Below are 11,442 nucleotides of genomic sequence, written 5' to 3'. Positions count from 1 at the left end.
GAACATTAATATGTTAAAGATACTGATTATCAAGCTAAAAATCTTTCACAGTAGAACATCTGCAGAAACTGCAGACTCATGATGTTTCCATGAACACTTGTTCTCCTCTTGGCATATGAAGAAAATAATTCATTCTCGGAGGGGGGGGGAAATGTATTTGTTAAGAATTAAATCATTTTTTTTCTTCTCTTGCAATTTTCTGGATAGTCTATTATCATTTAGTTCTGCATCCCCACACAATGACATTTAAAAAACAATGTACAAACTGAAAGTCTATAGTTTTACTAGGGTCACATCAATTTTCTTTTTTAATATTAAAGCTGAAGGGTAATAGACAATTTTTTAAAAAGTGTTAGACGCATATGAATAAGAATTGTACTGCCTAAGTTCAAAAGTTACAGATAATGTCAAATAAAGACAGTGGAACTACTCAAACACGTGAATAACTTTACTCAATTGAGTCTTGGCAAAACTAGTCCATAAGTCATTGTACAGTGGGAAACTAGATGTGAATACATACGAAGTGCTGTCAAATGCACAAAGAAAATAAACTTTAAAACATAGATTAATTTTGCTAGCTGCTTTCACTTATATTAATCTTGGGTGTTACTCAATAACTATAGTAAGCACAAAATTTTCAAATAGGATTTTAAAATAATCACTGTTCTTTCAGTCAAGCACATCATTGCAAGAGGCAAGATACCAGACTAAATGGTCCAGTAAGTTGTTCTTGGAATACAGAAGCTGCAATACCAGAACTTTTATTCATGGACAAAATTGTGCATTGTTAGGGGTGCAGAACTGCCCTATAATACATGGACTTAAGTATTAAGCATCCTGCAGCCTGTCTTCCAAAATCTTCAATTTCACAGATGTGATGTTACATCTGTGAACTAAATTTAAACTAATTGCCTTTCCCTGCCCCCCAAATCATTATCAGAGCTGGCAGGGAAAAGACAATCATAACGAGAGTCACTCCATGAAGCTTTCATTGGAGTGGGAGGCAAGAGCCACACTGTGCAGGATAAGGTACTGGAGTGGGAGGGAATGCTATCCTTAAAAAAACAAACCCCAAAACAGAGAGGACAGGAATGGCAACAGCAAGGGAAAGAACAGCGGGCAGTCCTTGTCTGCACTGCATGGATCTGTCATCCTGGTGTATGTGTGTATAATATACAGTAGAATGGAATACAAGCCCATTTTTAAAATTATAGAGCTATAAGTCCATAGCCAGATTTGAGCTTCGCTCTCATCGTTTGATGTCACTCAGAGCTCCTTCATGGAATTATAGCTCTATCATTCAGTTTCTTATTTCTTAACTGGTTTCAGAGTGTTCATATCGTATACAGATAATAGTTTAAGGGTAATATCTTTAAAAGTGCTCGGCAGTGGTCTAATTGCTTCCTTTGACTTCAATAGGAGCTTTACTATTGACTCCAATGGTAGCAGAGTTAAATCGACACTGAGCATTTTAAAAAATTCCACCGTAACTTGACATTAGAAATGTAACAATTTGATAAATGAGGCAGCCCATATCAAACCCTGTGCATACACTCTTTTGAGAATTTGGCTCTTTTTCACTTTTGGGAGGAAGGATAGTCTTGTGGTGGAAACACCAAACTTGGACTCGGTAGACCTGAATTCAGGTCCTGGCTCAGCCACAGATTTCCTGTATGACTTTGGGCATGTCACTCAAGCTACCCTGTGCCTCAGTTTCCCATCTGTAAAATTAGGATAATACATACCTACCTCACTATGATGTTGAAGATTAAAATCTGTTAATCATCGTGAAGCACTCAGCTATTATGGTGATGAGGGCCATATAAACACCTAAAATTCTGTGCAAGTAAGTCCTAATTTGTGTTGGTGAATTGGACAGTGTATGCACACAATGTATGTATTTTGTGTATGAGTTTGAAAATCTGAGTTCAAATCAGATTTAAAACACTTAATTATTAATGTACTTATCCTCATACATGCAGCTCATTTAAAAGTAGGCATCAATTCTGGGCGCTATATTTCAGCAAAGATGTGAACAAATTGGAGAAAGTCCAGAGGAGAGCAACAAAAATGATTCAAGATCTGGAAACATGAAGCATGAGGAAAGATTGAAAAAATTGGGTTTGTTTAGTCTGGAGAAGAGAAGACTAAGGCCTGGTCTACACTGGAGGAGGGAGGGGAGTCTATCCAAGTTAGGCAACTTCAGCTTCATGAATAATGTAACAGAAGTCGATGTACTTAGATCTACTCACCACGGTGTCTTCACTGCGGTGAGTTGACTGCTGCCTCCCTTCTCCCCCATCGACTCTGCCTGTACCTCTCATGCCAGTGGAGTACAGGAGTTGACGGGAGAGTGCTCGGGGGTCGATTTATCGCGTATAGACTAGACACGATAAATCGACACCTCCCCCCGCTGGATCGATCGCTGCCTGCTGATCTGGCAGATAGTATAGACATACCCTAAGAGGGGAACATAATAGTTTTCAAGTACCTAAAAGTTTGTTGCAAGGGGGAGGATAAAAGATTGTTCTTGTTAACTTCTGAGTATAGGACAGGAAGCAATGAACTTAAACTGCAGCAAGGGAGGTTTAGGTTGTACAGTAGGAAAAACTTCCTAGCTGTCAGGGTGATTAAGCACTGGAACAAATTGCCTAGGGAAGTTGTGGAATCTCTGTCACTGCAGATTTCTAAGAACAGATTAGACAAACACCTCTGAGGAATGGTCTTAGTTATTACTTAGTCCTGTGTTGAGTGCAGGGGACTGACTAGATGCCTATTGAGGCCCCTTCCAGTCCTACATTTCTATGATTCTGTGATTACAGATACTGTGCATCATACTTGAATTGTCTTCATAGCAGGCCTCAGAAGAGTAAGAAAAATAGCTTCTCCAAATAAAATAATCTCTTATTTTCCATTCTTGGATCTTTTGCTTTGAGCACACAACTAGGCAAGAACTCTTTGATTTCAAAGATGAGTCACTGGAGAACCTGAAGAAGGTGCTAGACTGTTCCACTGTATTCTGAGTTCAGTTCCTTACTGACTTTAGTCTGATAATTCCTTAGGGTTCGTCTACACAGCAATTAAATGCTTGCAGCTAGCCTAGGTCAGATGACGGGCTTTCAGACCTAAGGATGTGGAGCTATCAAATTTCTGTGTAGATGTTTGGGCTCAGACTGGAGCCTGAGCTCTGGGACCCCGCAAGAGGGGAAGGTCTTTTATTCCAGTGGCCATGACTTTGAGGTCAGCATAGATAAGGAAAGCCATATTCAGCCCCATGTCAGTTTGTCATGGGTTAAAACCCTAGTGAGCAATAAAATATGTTTAATGTATATGTGCACTGAGACTCAAAAAGGTTTTCACTGTACCTTTAGTACATCTGAGACATCAGCTGGCTGCTTCTTCTTGCTAAAGTAGGCTAGCTGATGTCAAGGTGAATCTGAGCTTTCTCTGGTCCCCTCTTTGGTGTCTCTTATCTCTTGAGGTGTAACGGTGCTATGGATGTTGACCCAAATTGGATTCAGGCCCTGTTGCTCCCCTCATTATAATTTCCTCCTCCTGCTTTTTGCTCTGTGTGCCATCAATGCAATTTGTCACTACATATGTTGTTTTCTCCCAGTGATTTAAAGATATGCCTAGACTGTGATCTTTTGATGTTCTTTATACTCGTGCATGATTAGGGAAAGGGCAAAGACGAGGTTCACAATTGTTGCTTAGTGCTCTTGGGTCCTGCAGAACCACCTAAAACACGTTTGAATCCTCCAATATGTCTTACAGTTAGTTAGCCCAGAACTGAAGCATCATGCTCCTAGGCCAGGGGTTCTCAGGACAAATTATTTGGTGGCCTCAGAGTGTGGCCACCAACTCTTGCTGGTGGCCACTCTCATGCTTTCCTCTAAAATACTTAATTAGCTTTAGGAAAAACAAATAAATATGCACATACACATGTCCAAATTATTTATTGATAGCTAGTATGCCTGTTGTGAAAAGTGATATTAACAAACACACAAGTACTACTTTTCACAGCAGACTTACACAGCCCTGCAAGCCTGGGGACAAATTAAGCCCTGGATGGGAGATCGGGGGAGGCAGTGAGGCCAGGGGCAATGGGGGTGGGTGGCCGGGGGAGGCAGTGGGAGGCTGGAGCCTGAAGCCCCATGTCTGGAGGATGGGGCATGCCACCACACAGCTGGAGCCCCATGGTTTGATCCTCATCGCACCTGGGAAGGTGGGGAACACACTGGCTGCCTGCTGCCCCAGGTGTCTCCAGAAGTGGGCAGGGCCCAGTCCCTGCTGGCGGCCCCAGCGGCCAACACCAAGGTAGTGCATCCAGGAGCACCAGGGAGAGGGAGGGGCCCCTGCTTTGCCCCCCACCCCAATCACAGCCCAGGAAGCTGTGGCCACAAGAAAAGCCCCTGGTGGCCGCATGTGGCCACGGTGGCCGCATTTGAGAAATGCTGGCCTAGGCCATTTCGAGGCAAGTACCCAAGTAAGTGACTTAATACATTATTCTAGTGGAGCTCTGCTTAAAGCCATGTATCACTTTCTAAGGTAGCCAAAGAATGTGTACCATAGGAGACCAGTGATAGCAACTGCCAAAGGCTTCTGTTGACGCCTCTTTGAACAGCATCAGTATGGGCATATGAGCCAGTGGATTCTAAAAGACAACAGGGGAGGACATTGGTGGTCCTGATGACCTTCTCTCTCTCTCTCTCTCTCTTTAAGAGAGATTCCTTTGATAGTGTAAATGCCAAAATCCTGACCTTGGCTCTTTTAAAACACTTCTCCAACACCAACTGTCATGGGATGAAAACTAAGTACATTTCGCATTGATCCCCAAGGGTCAGTCCTAGGACCAATCCTATTCAACTTATTCATAAATGATCTGGAGAAGGGGGTAAAAAGTGAGGTGGCAAAGTTTGCAGATGATACTAAACTGCTCAAGATAGTTAAGACCAAAGCAGACTGTGAAGAACTTCAAAAAGATCTCACAAAACTAAGTGATTGGGCAACAAAATGGCAAATGAAATTTAATGTGGATAAATGTAAAGTAATGCACATTAGAAAAAATAATCCAAACTATACATATAATATGATGGGGGCTAATTTAGCTACAACGAATCAGGAAAAAGATCTTGGAGTCATCGTGGATAGTTCTCTGAAGACGTCCACGCAGTGTGCAGAGGCGGTCAAAAAAGCAAACAGGATGTTAGGAATCATTAAAAAGGGGATAGAGAGTAAGACGGAGAATATATTATTGCCCTTATATAAACTGATGGTATGCCCACATCTTGAATACTGCGTACAGATGTGGTCTCCTCATCTCAAAAAGATATACTGGCACTAGAAAAGGTTCAGAAAAGGGCAACTAAACTGATTAGGGGTTTGGAACGGGACCGATATGAGGAGAGATTAAAGAGGCTAGGACCTTTCAGTTTGGAAAAGAGGAGACTAAGGGGGGATCTGATAGAGGTATATAAAATCATGAGTGATGTGGAGAAAGTAGATAAGGAAAAGTTATTTACTTATTCCCATAATACAAGAACTAGGGGCCACCAAATGAAATTAATGGGCAGCAGGTTTAAAACAAATAAAAGGAAGTTCTTCTTCACACAGCGCACAGTCAACTTGTGGAACTCCTTGCCTGAGGAGATTGTGAAGGCTAGGACTCTAACAGCGTTTAAAAGAGAACTGGATAAATTTATAGAGGTTAAGTCCATGAATGGCTATTAGCCAGGATGGGTAAGGAATGGTGTCTTAAGCCTCTGTTTGTCAGAGGGTGGAGATGGATGGCAGGAGAGAGATCACTCCCTCTGGGGCACCTGGCATTGGCCACTGTCGGTAGACAGGATACTGGGCTAGATGGACCTTTGGTCTGACCCAGTACAGCCGTTCTTATGAACGAAATTTATTCTATAGCTGTATTTTGAGACTTGCCCACAGTTAGTTTTACATGCTAGTTGTGGATACAGTCTAACATCCAGTTTTTTCAACTATTCACTTTTTTATTAATTATTTTAATGTGTGTTTTTCCTCCTTTAGGTTCTCTTATCTACCTGGAACATTTTGAAGGAGGAGAACAAATGGAACTACAGGGCTCTATGAACATGTAGAGAAACAGTATAGGTAATTATTATATATCTTTTATTATAACAGCAAGCTATGCTCAAATAACATTGTTAGGGATCCCCCCAGGGTGCAGCCTGGGACCATGGGACCACTGTGCCCCTTTAACTCTCTCCAGCCTGGGCTGTGTCTCTCAGTGCCTTGCTAGTGACCAGCAGCAATCCCCTCCAGGCGCTATTATCACTTAGCACAGCCGCATGTGGAGCCCCACACCCAGCTAGATTGCACGAATGCTCCCAGAGCCACTCAAGATGAGCAGTGCAAATTTATTAATTGGTTCACCACTTCATCAATGGAAAGTGGATATACCCCAGCCTTTGCAAACCTGAGCACATTTGCTACACGCTTCATACAAACTCACTGGTAAAGATAAACAGTAAAACAAATTTATTGACTACAAGAGGTGGATTTTAAGTGATATTAAGTGATAGGCAAAAAGTCAGAGTTAGTTACCAAAAGAAAATAAAATATAAGCACGCAGTCTAAACTCTCAGCCCTATTAGACTGGACAACATCTAGATTAAGCAATTCCCCCCCCCCCCCGGATATTGCAGTTCATAATACACAGATTTCACCCTTGAAATCTGGGTCAGTCCCCTCAGTTGGAGTCTTCAGAGTGTCCTTGTTGCTTGCAGTGTAGGTGGGTGAAGGAGAAAGGCCCAGCATGTGGCCACTGTGTCTGTTTGTTTTATACCCTTAGTCCATGTGCTTGGAAAACAAAAGTCCAGGCATGTCTGGGTGGGCATTGCTGAGTCTCCAAGCAAGGTTGAGCAATTACCCTGGTGTGGCCTCATGCACGTGAGTCACTGCATTGTAGCTTCTTTGCTGGACAATGGTTGTTGATGGGTTGATTGACACCCTGCCCGGGTAGTGGTTACATACCTTGCTGTTGCCTCTGGGGAGCTAATATCTGGCTTATTCCCCAATTTACAGCATATTTTAGTGACAACCATACAACACAATTCTCATAACTTCATATGCATTAATGGTATACATATATGGATAGAGAAAGGACTTTCAGCAGATCATAACCTTTCCCCTGATACCTTACAAGGCATGCTTTATATCTAAGATCACAAATACATACATACATACATATATATATATATAATATAATTTTTTTTTTAAAAATGAGGAATATGGGGGTTACAGGGCGCTCCCCCAAGGTACAGAATGTCACAAACATTACGGTGTTGACTAGCCAACAGAAGCATAGTAGTTTCAAAGTTTGACTGAAATTCTATCCCTTCCTTTTTTGTTGTGCCACACGTTGTCAGATCCCCTCAGTAAGTGAAGAACACTTGAACAGTTTGAACTGAATTTACTTTTATGGATTTCAGACCCTTAATGTTGTTTGGAACATAGTCTTGTGTGCCTTTATCTCCTTTGCTCTCTCCTTCAAAGCATAGTTCATATAAGAATATCTGTACTGCTATAAAATGCTTTTATCCTTTTTAAAATACAGAAGAATTTGTAAACAAGCATTAAATGAGAATCTGTTTAATCAGGGGAGGGAAAAACAAAACAAAATATTTTAATATTGAATCAGTAAATGGAATTGTTGCACTGAGAGGAATGGCTATGTTGAAGAGGAACTAACAGCTCTGTTGAATCTCATTACTCCAGCAATACTGACAGGTTTTAGCTTAAGAGTCTTTTCTTTTTTGTTTTGGATGAAAGTTAAAGTAACTTTCAAAAGGCATAACTTTGACATCTGCACAAAGCAAGATGATAAAAGAATACTAAAAACATGAATATATATAGGAATCTAGCCTTTTTTGAAGTCACTGTAAAGTGAATTGTTGCAATAAAAACTGAAGGGTTATCTCCAAATAATTTAAGATTTCTTATTTGTATTAAAAATGGAAATTGATCAGCTGCTACTTGCTTGAACGATAGAACCATTTTCAATGTTGGATCTTTGATAAAGAAATATTGAGGGGAAAATCAGTTTTCCAGTATTGTCTAGAACTCATTCATGTTGTGATATTACTACAGAAACAGGTCTTTCTCTGTATTTGTTTTAATTTCTGTCACATTATCAGTAGCGGTGCACATTTTACAAAGTAAATGTAAGTTGTTCCACTATCTTTGTTACTACCTATCTAATTCTAGGAAAACATCATTTTGACTTTTTGGGGGTGGGCATGGTGGTGGAGCATATTACACTCAAGCAATTTCAACATAGAAGTTTGAATGGTATGCCTTGTGAGCCACAGAATCATTCAAAGCAGTAAAACTATTGGGGCACATGTGTATTGACTCATCTAAATATTTAGTTGTCAGTCCCCCACTCCATCAGCTGGAATGGTCATAGAACCAGCTCTTTCCTTGTTCATCCTCCTTCTCTTTTACCTCTTTTGTTTCTTGTGCTGTCTCACACACACCCCATAAGGTAGGTCTGCACAACAGCTGGGAGCGAGCCTCCCAGCCCTTGAAGACAGACTTGAGCTAATGCGCTAAAAATATGTTGTGGCTCAGGCTGCAGCTCGGGCTCCTGAACTCACCTGAGTTGCAGCCTGAGCCACAATGTTCGCACGGCTATGTTTAGCGAGAATCTGTCTACCTAGGCTGGGAAGCTCACTCCTAGCTGCAGTGTAGACATACCAAAACTGGCAATGTAAAGAACTACTCTTCAAGGAGAGAGCATTACAAACATATGGATATACCTTCTTGGTCCCTCAATAACACTGGTTTACAATTTTTGAGAAGTCGTCTGCTTCAGAGATAAAATGTGCTATTTATTATGTATTTTGATGTGCTGAATTCAAATATGACAATTAAAACAACTGGCTACTGTTTCTAAGATATTTAAGTTTTTACCTTTTATGTCTATGTATAGTGTGTAGATAGTAGAGTTTTAATCATAAATTGTAAACCTAGGTCTTTTCATGTGTTTATGGTTGCTTTACATGATAATATTTCACCTGTCCTGTTTATGTAACACTTTAAAAATCAGCAAAAGGGTTATATAAATAAAATTTATTATGAAACAAAAGGCCAAAAACTATTCTGTACATAGTTTAGTCCTATTCAGTGTCTACTCGGCGCTTCTTGGCTTGTCTCTTGTATTCATTAAATGGAGCATCTCTTGTCACTGTCCAGCAATAGTCTGCAAGCATTGATGGGCTCCATTTGCCCTGATAGCGTTTCTCCATTGTTGCAATGTCCTAGTGAAATTGCTCGCCGTGCTCGTCGCTCACTGCTCTGCAGTTCGGTGGAAAAAAATCTAGATGAGAGTGCAAAAAATGTATCTTTAGTGACATGTTGCAACCAAGACTTTTGTATGCCTTGAGGAGGTTTTCCACCAACAACCTGTAGTTGTCTGCCTTGTTGTTTCCGAGAAAATTTATTGCCACTAACTGGAAGGCTTTCCATGCCGTCTTTTCCTTGCCACGCAGTGCATGGTCAAATGCATCATCTCGAAGAAGTTCACGAATCTGAGGACCAACAAAGACACCTTCCTTTATCTTAGCTTCACTTAACCTTGGAAATTTTCCACGGAGGTACTTGAAAGCTGCTTGTGTTTTGTCAATGGCCTTGACAAAGTCCTTCATCAGACCCAGCTTGATGTGTAAGGGTGGTAACAAAATCTTCCTTGATTCAACAAGTGGTGGATGCTGAACACTTTTCCTCCCAGGCTCCAATGACTGTCGGAGTGGCCAATCTTTCTTGATGTAGTGGGAATCTCTTGCACGACTATCCCATTCGCAGAGAAAACAGCAGTACTTTGTGTATCCAGTCTGCAGACCAAGCAAGAGAGCAACAACCTTCAAATTGCCACAAAGCTGCCACTGATGTTGGTCATAGTTTATGCACCTCAAAAGTTGTTTCATGTTGTCATAGGTTTCCTTCATATGGACTGCATGACCAACTGGAATTGATGCCAAAACGTTGCCATTATGCAGTAAAACAGCTTTAAGACTCGTCTTCGATGAATCAATGAACAGTCTCCACTCATCTGGATCGTGAACGATGTTGTGGGCTGCCATCACACCATCGATGTTGTTGCAGGCTACAAGATCACCTTCCATGAAGAAGAATGGGACAAGATCCTTTTGACGGTCACGGAACATGGAAATCCTAACACCAGCTGCCAGGAGATTCCACTGCTGTAGTCTGGAGCCCAACAGCTCTGCCTTACTCTTGGATAGTTCCAAATTCCTGACAAGGTCATTCAGTTCACCTTGTGTTATGAGGTGTGGTTCAGAGGAGGAGGATGGGAGAAAATGTGGGTCCTGTGACATTGATGGTTCAGGACCAGAAGTTTCATCCTCTTCCTCTTCCTCGTCTGACTCAAGTGAGAATGATTCTGGTGCATCAGGAACCGGCAGTCCTTCTCGGTGGGGTACTGGGCGTATAGCTGATGGAATGTTTGGATAATGCACAGTCCACTTTTTCTTCTTTGACACACCTTTCCCAACTGGAGGCACCATACAGAAGTAACAATTGCTGGTATGATCTGTTGGCTCACTCCAAATCATTGGCACTGCAAAAGGCATAGATTTCCTTTTCCTGTTCAACCACTGGCGAAGATTTGTTGCACAAGTGTTGCAGCATATGTGTGGGGCCCACCTCTTGTCCTGATCTCCAATTTTGCAGCCAAAATAAAGGTGATAGGCTTTCTTAACCATAGTGGTTATACTGCGCTTTTGTGCTGCAAAAGTCACTTCACCACAAACATAGCAGAAGTTATCTGCACTGTTCACACAAGTACGAGGCATCTCTGCTCACTTTGGCTAAACAGAAATGTGTCCCTTTGCAAAATCAAACACTGACAAATAAGAGAGCAGGACACTGTATGATTTCTAGAGCTGATATAGGGCAATTTGTTCAGCAGAGTGATGTAAGCTTCGTTATGATTGCATCATCCATGACTTCTAGGAATAACATGATGCAATTCATATCATGTATGACGCAATACCAGCTTCAGATTGCACCATTCATTGTTTTGCCTAAAAAGCAAGTACTGTCCAAACCCAGTCATAGATTTATTCATAGATTCAGTCAAAGATGTATTTTAGTCATTTCTGGTTTAAATTGAGATCCCTTCCCTTTATAACTCACTTATCCTCCGCCATTCCCAAGTCAAGGGTCGTATATACTGACCCAATAGCATATCTTGAAAACTAGAGCCAATCAACAATTTTAAGCATCATTTTCGTTCTCAGTGACCCAGAATTAGTAAAGTTTGACTACATTTATTTCGGAAGCATTTTGGCTGTAGAGCAGTGTAATAAGGCAAGATTGAAACAAGGAAATAGAGATGTTAAGAAACAAGTTTTTAAATACACCTCTACCTCGATATAACGCTGTCCT

At 41.2% G+C, this 11,442-nt stretch overlaps 1 protein-coding gene across 2 annotated transcripts in view; it reads left to right on the top strand.

Annotated features, from left to right (window-relative positions):
- Positions 1–4,776: 4,776 nt before the first annotated feature.
- KLHL5 (kelch like family member 5) overlaps positions 4,777–11,442 on the top strand; it is a 109,829-nt gene continuing 103,163 nt past the window's right edge. The window contains exons 1-2 of one of the 2 annotated variants that reach the window (XM_024209955.3): positions 4,777–4,839; positions 6,040–6,123. The gene's annotated coding sequence lies outside the window, so the exon portion shown is untranslated. Of the gene's footprint in view, positions 4,840–6,039; positions 6,124–11,442 lie in introns of those variants that run through there. The other variant, XM_029910668.1, reaches the window with a different exon arrangement.

This window comes from Terrapene carolina, unplaced genomic scaffold (assembly GCF_002925995.2).
Source record: "Terrapene carolina triunguis isolate 2854851 unplaced genomic scaffold, T_m_triunguis-2.0 Scaffold66, whole genome shotgun sequence".
NCBI lineage: Eukaryota > Metazoa > Chordata > Testudines > Emydidae > Terrapene > Terrapene triunguis.
This window is presented reverse-complemented; position numbering and strand designations above follow the sequence as displayed.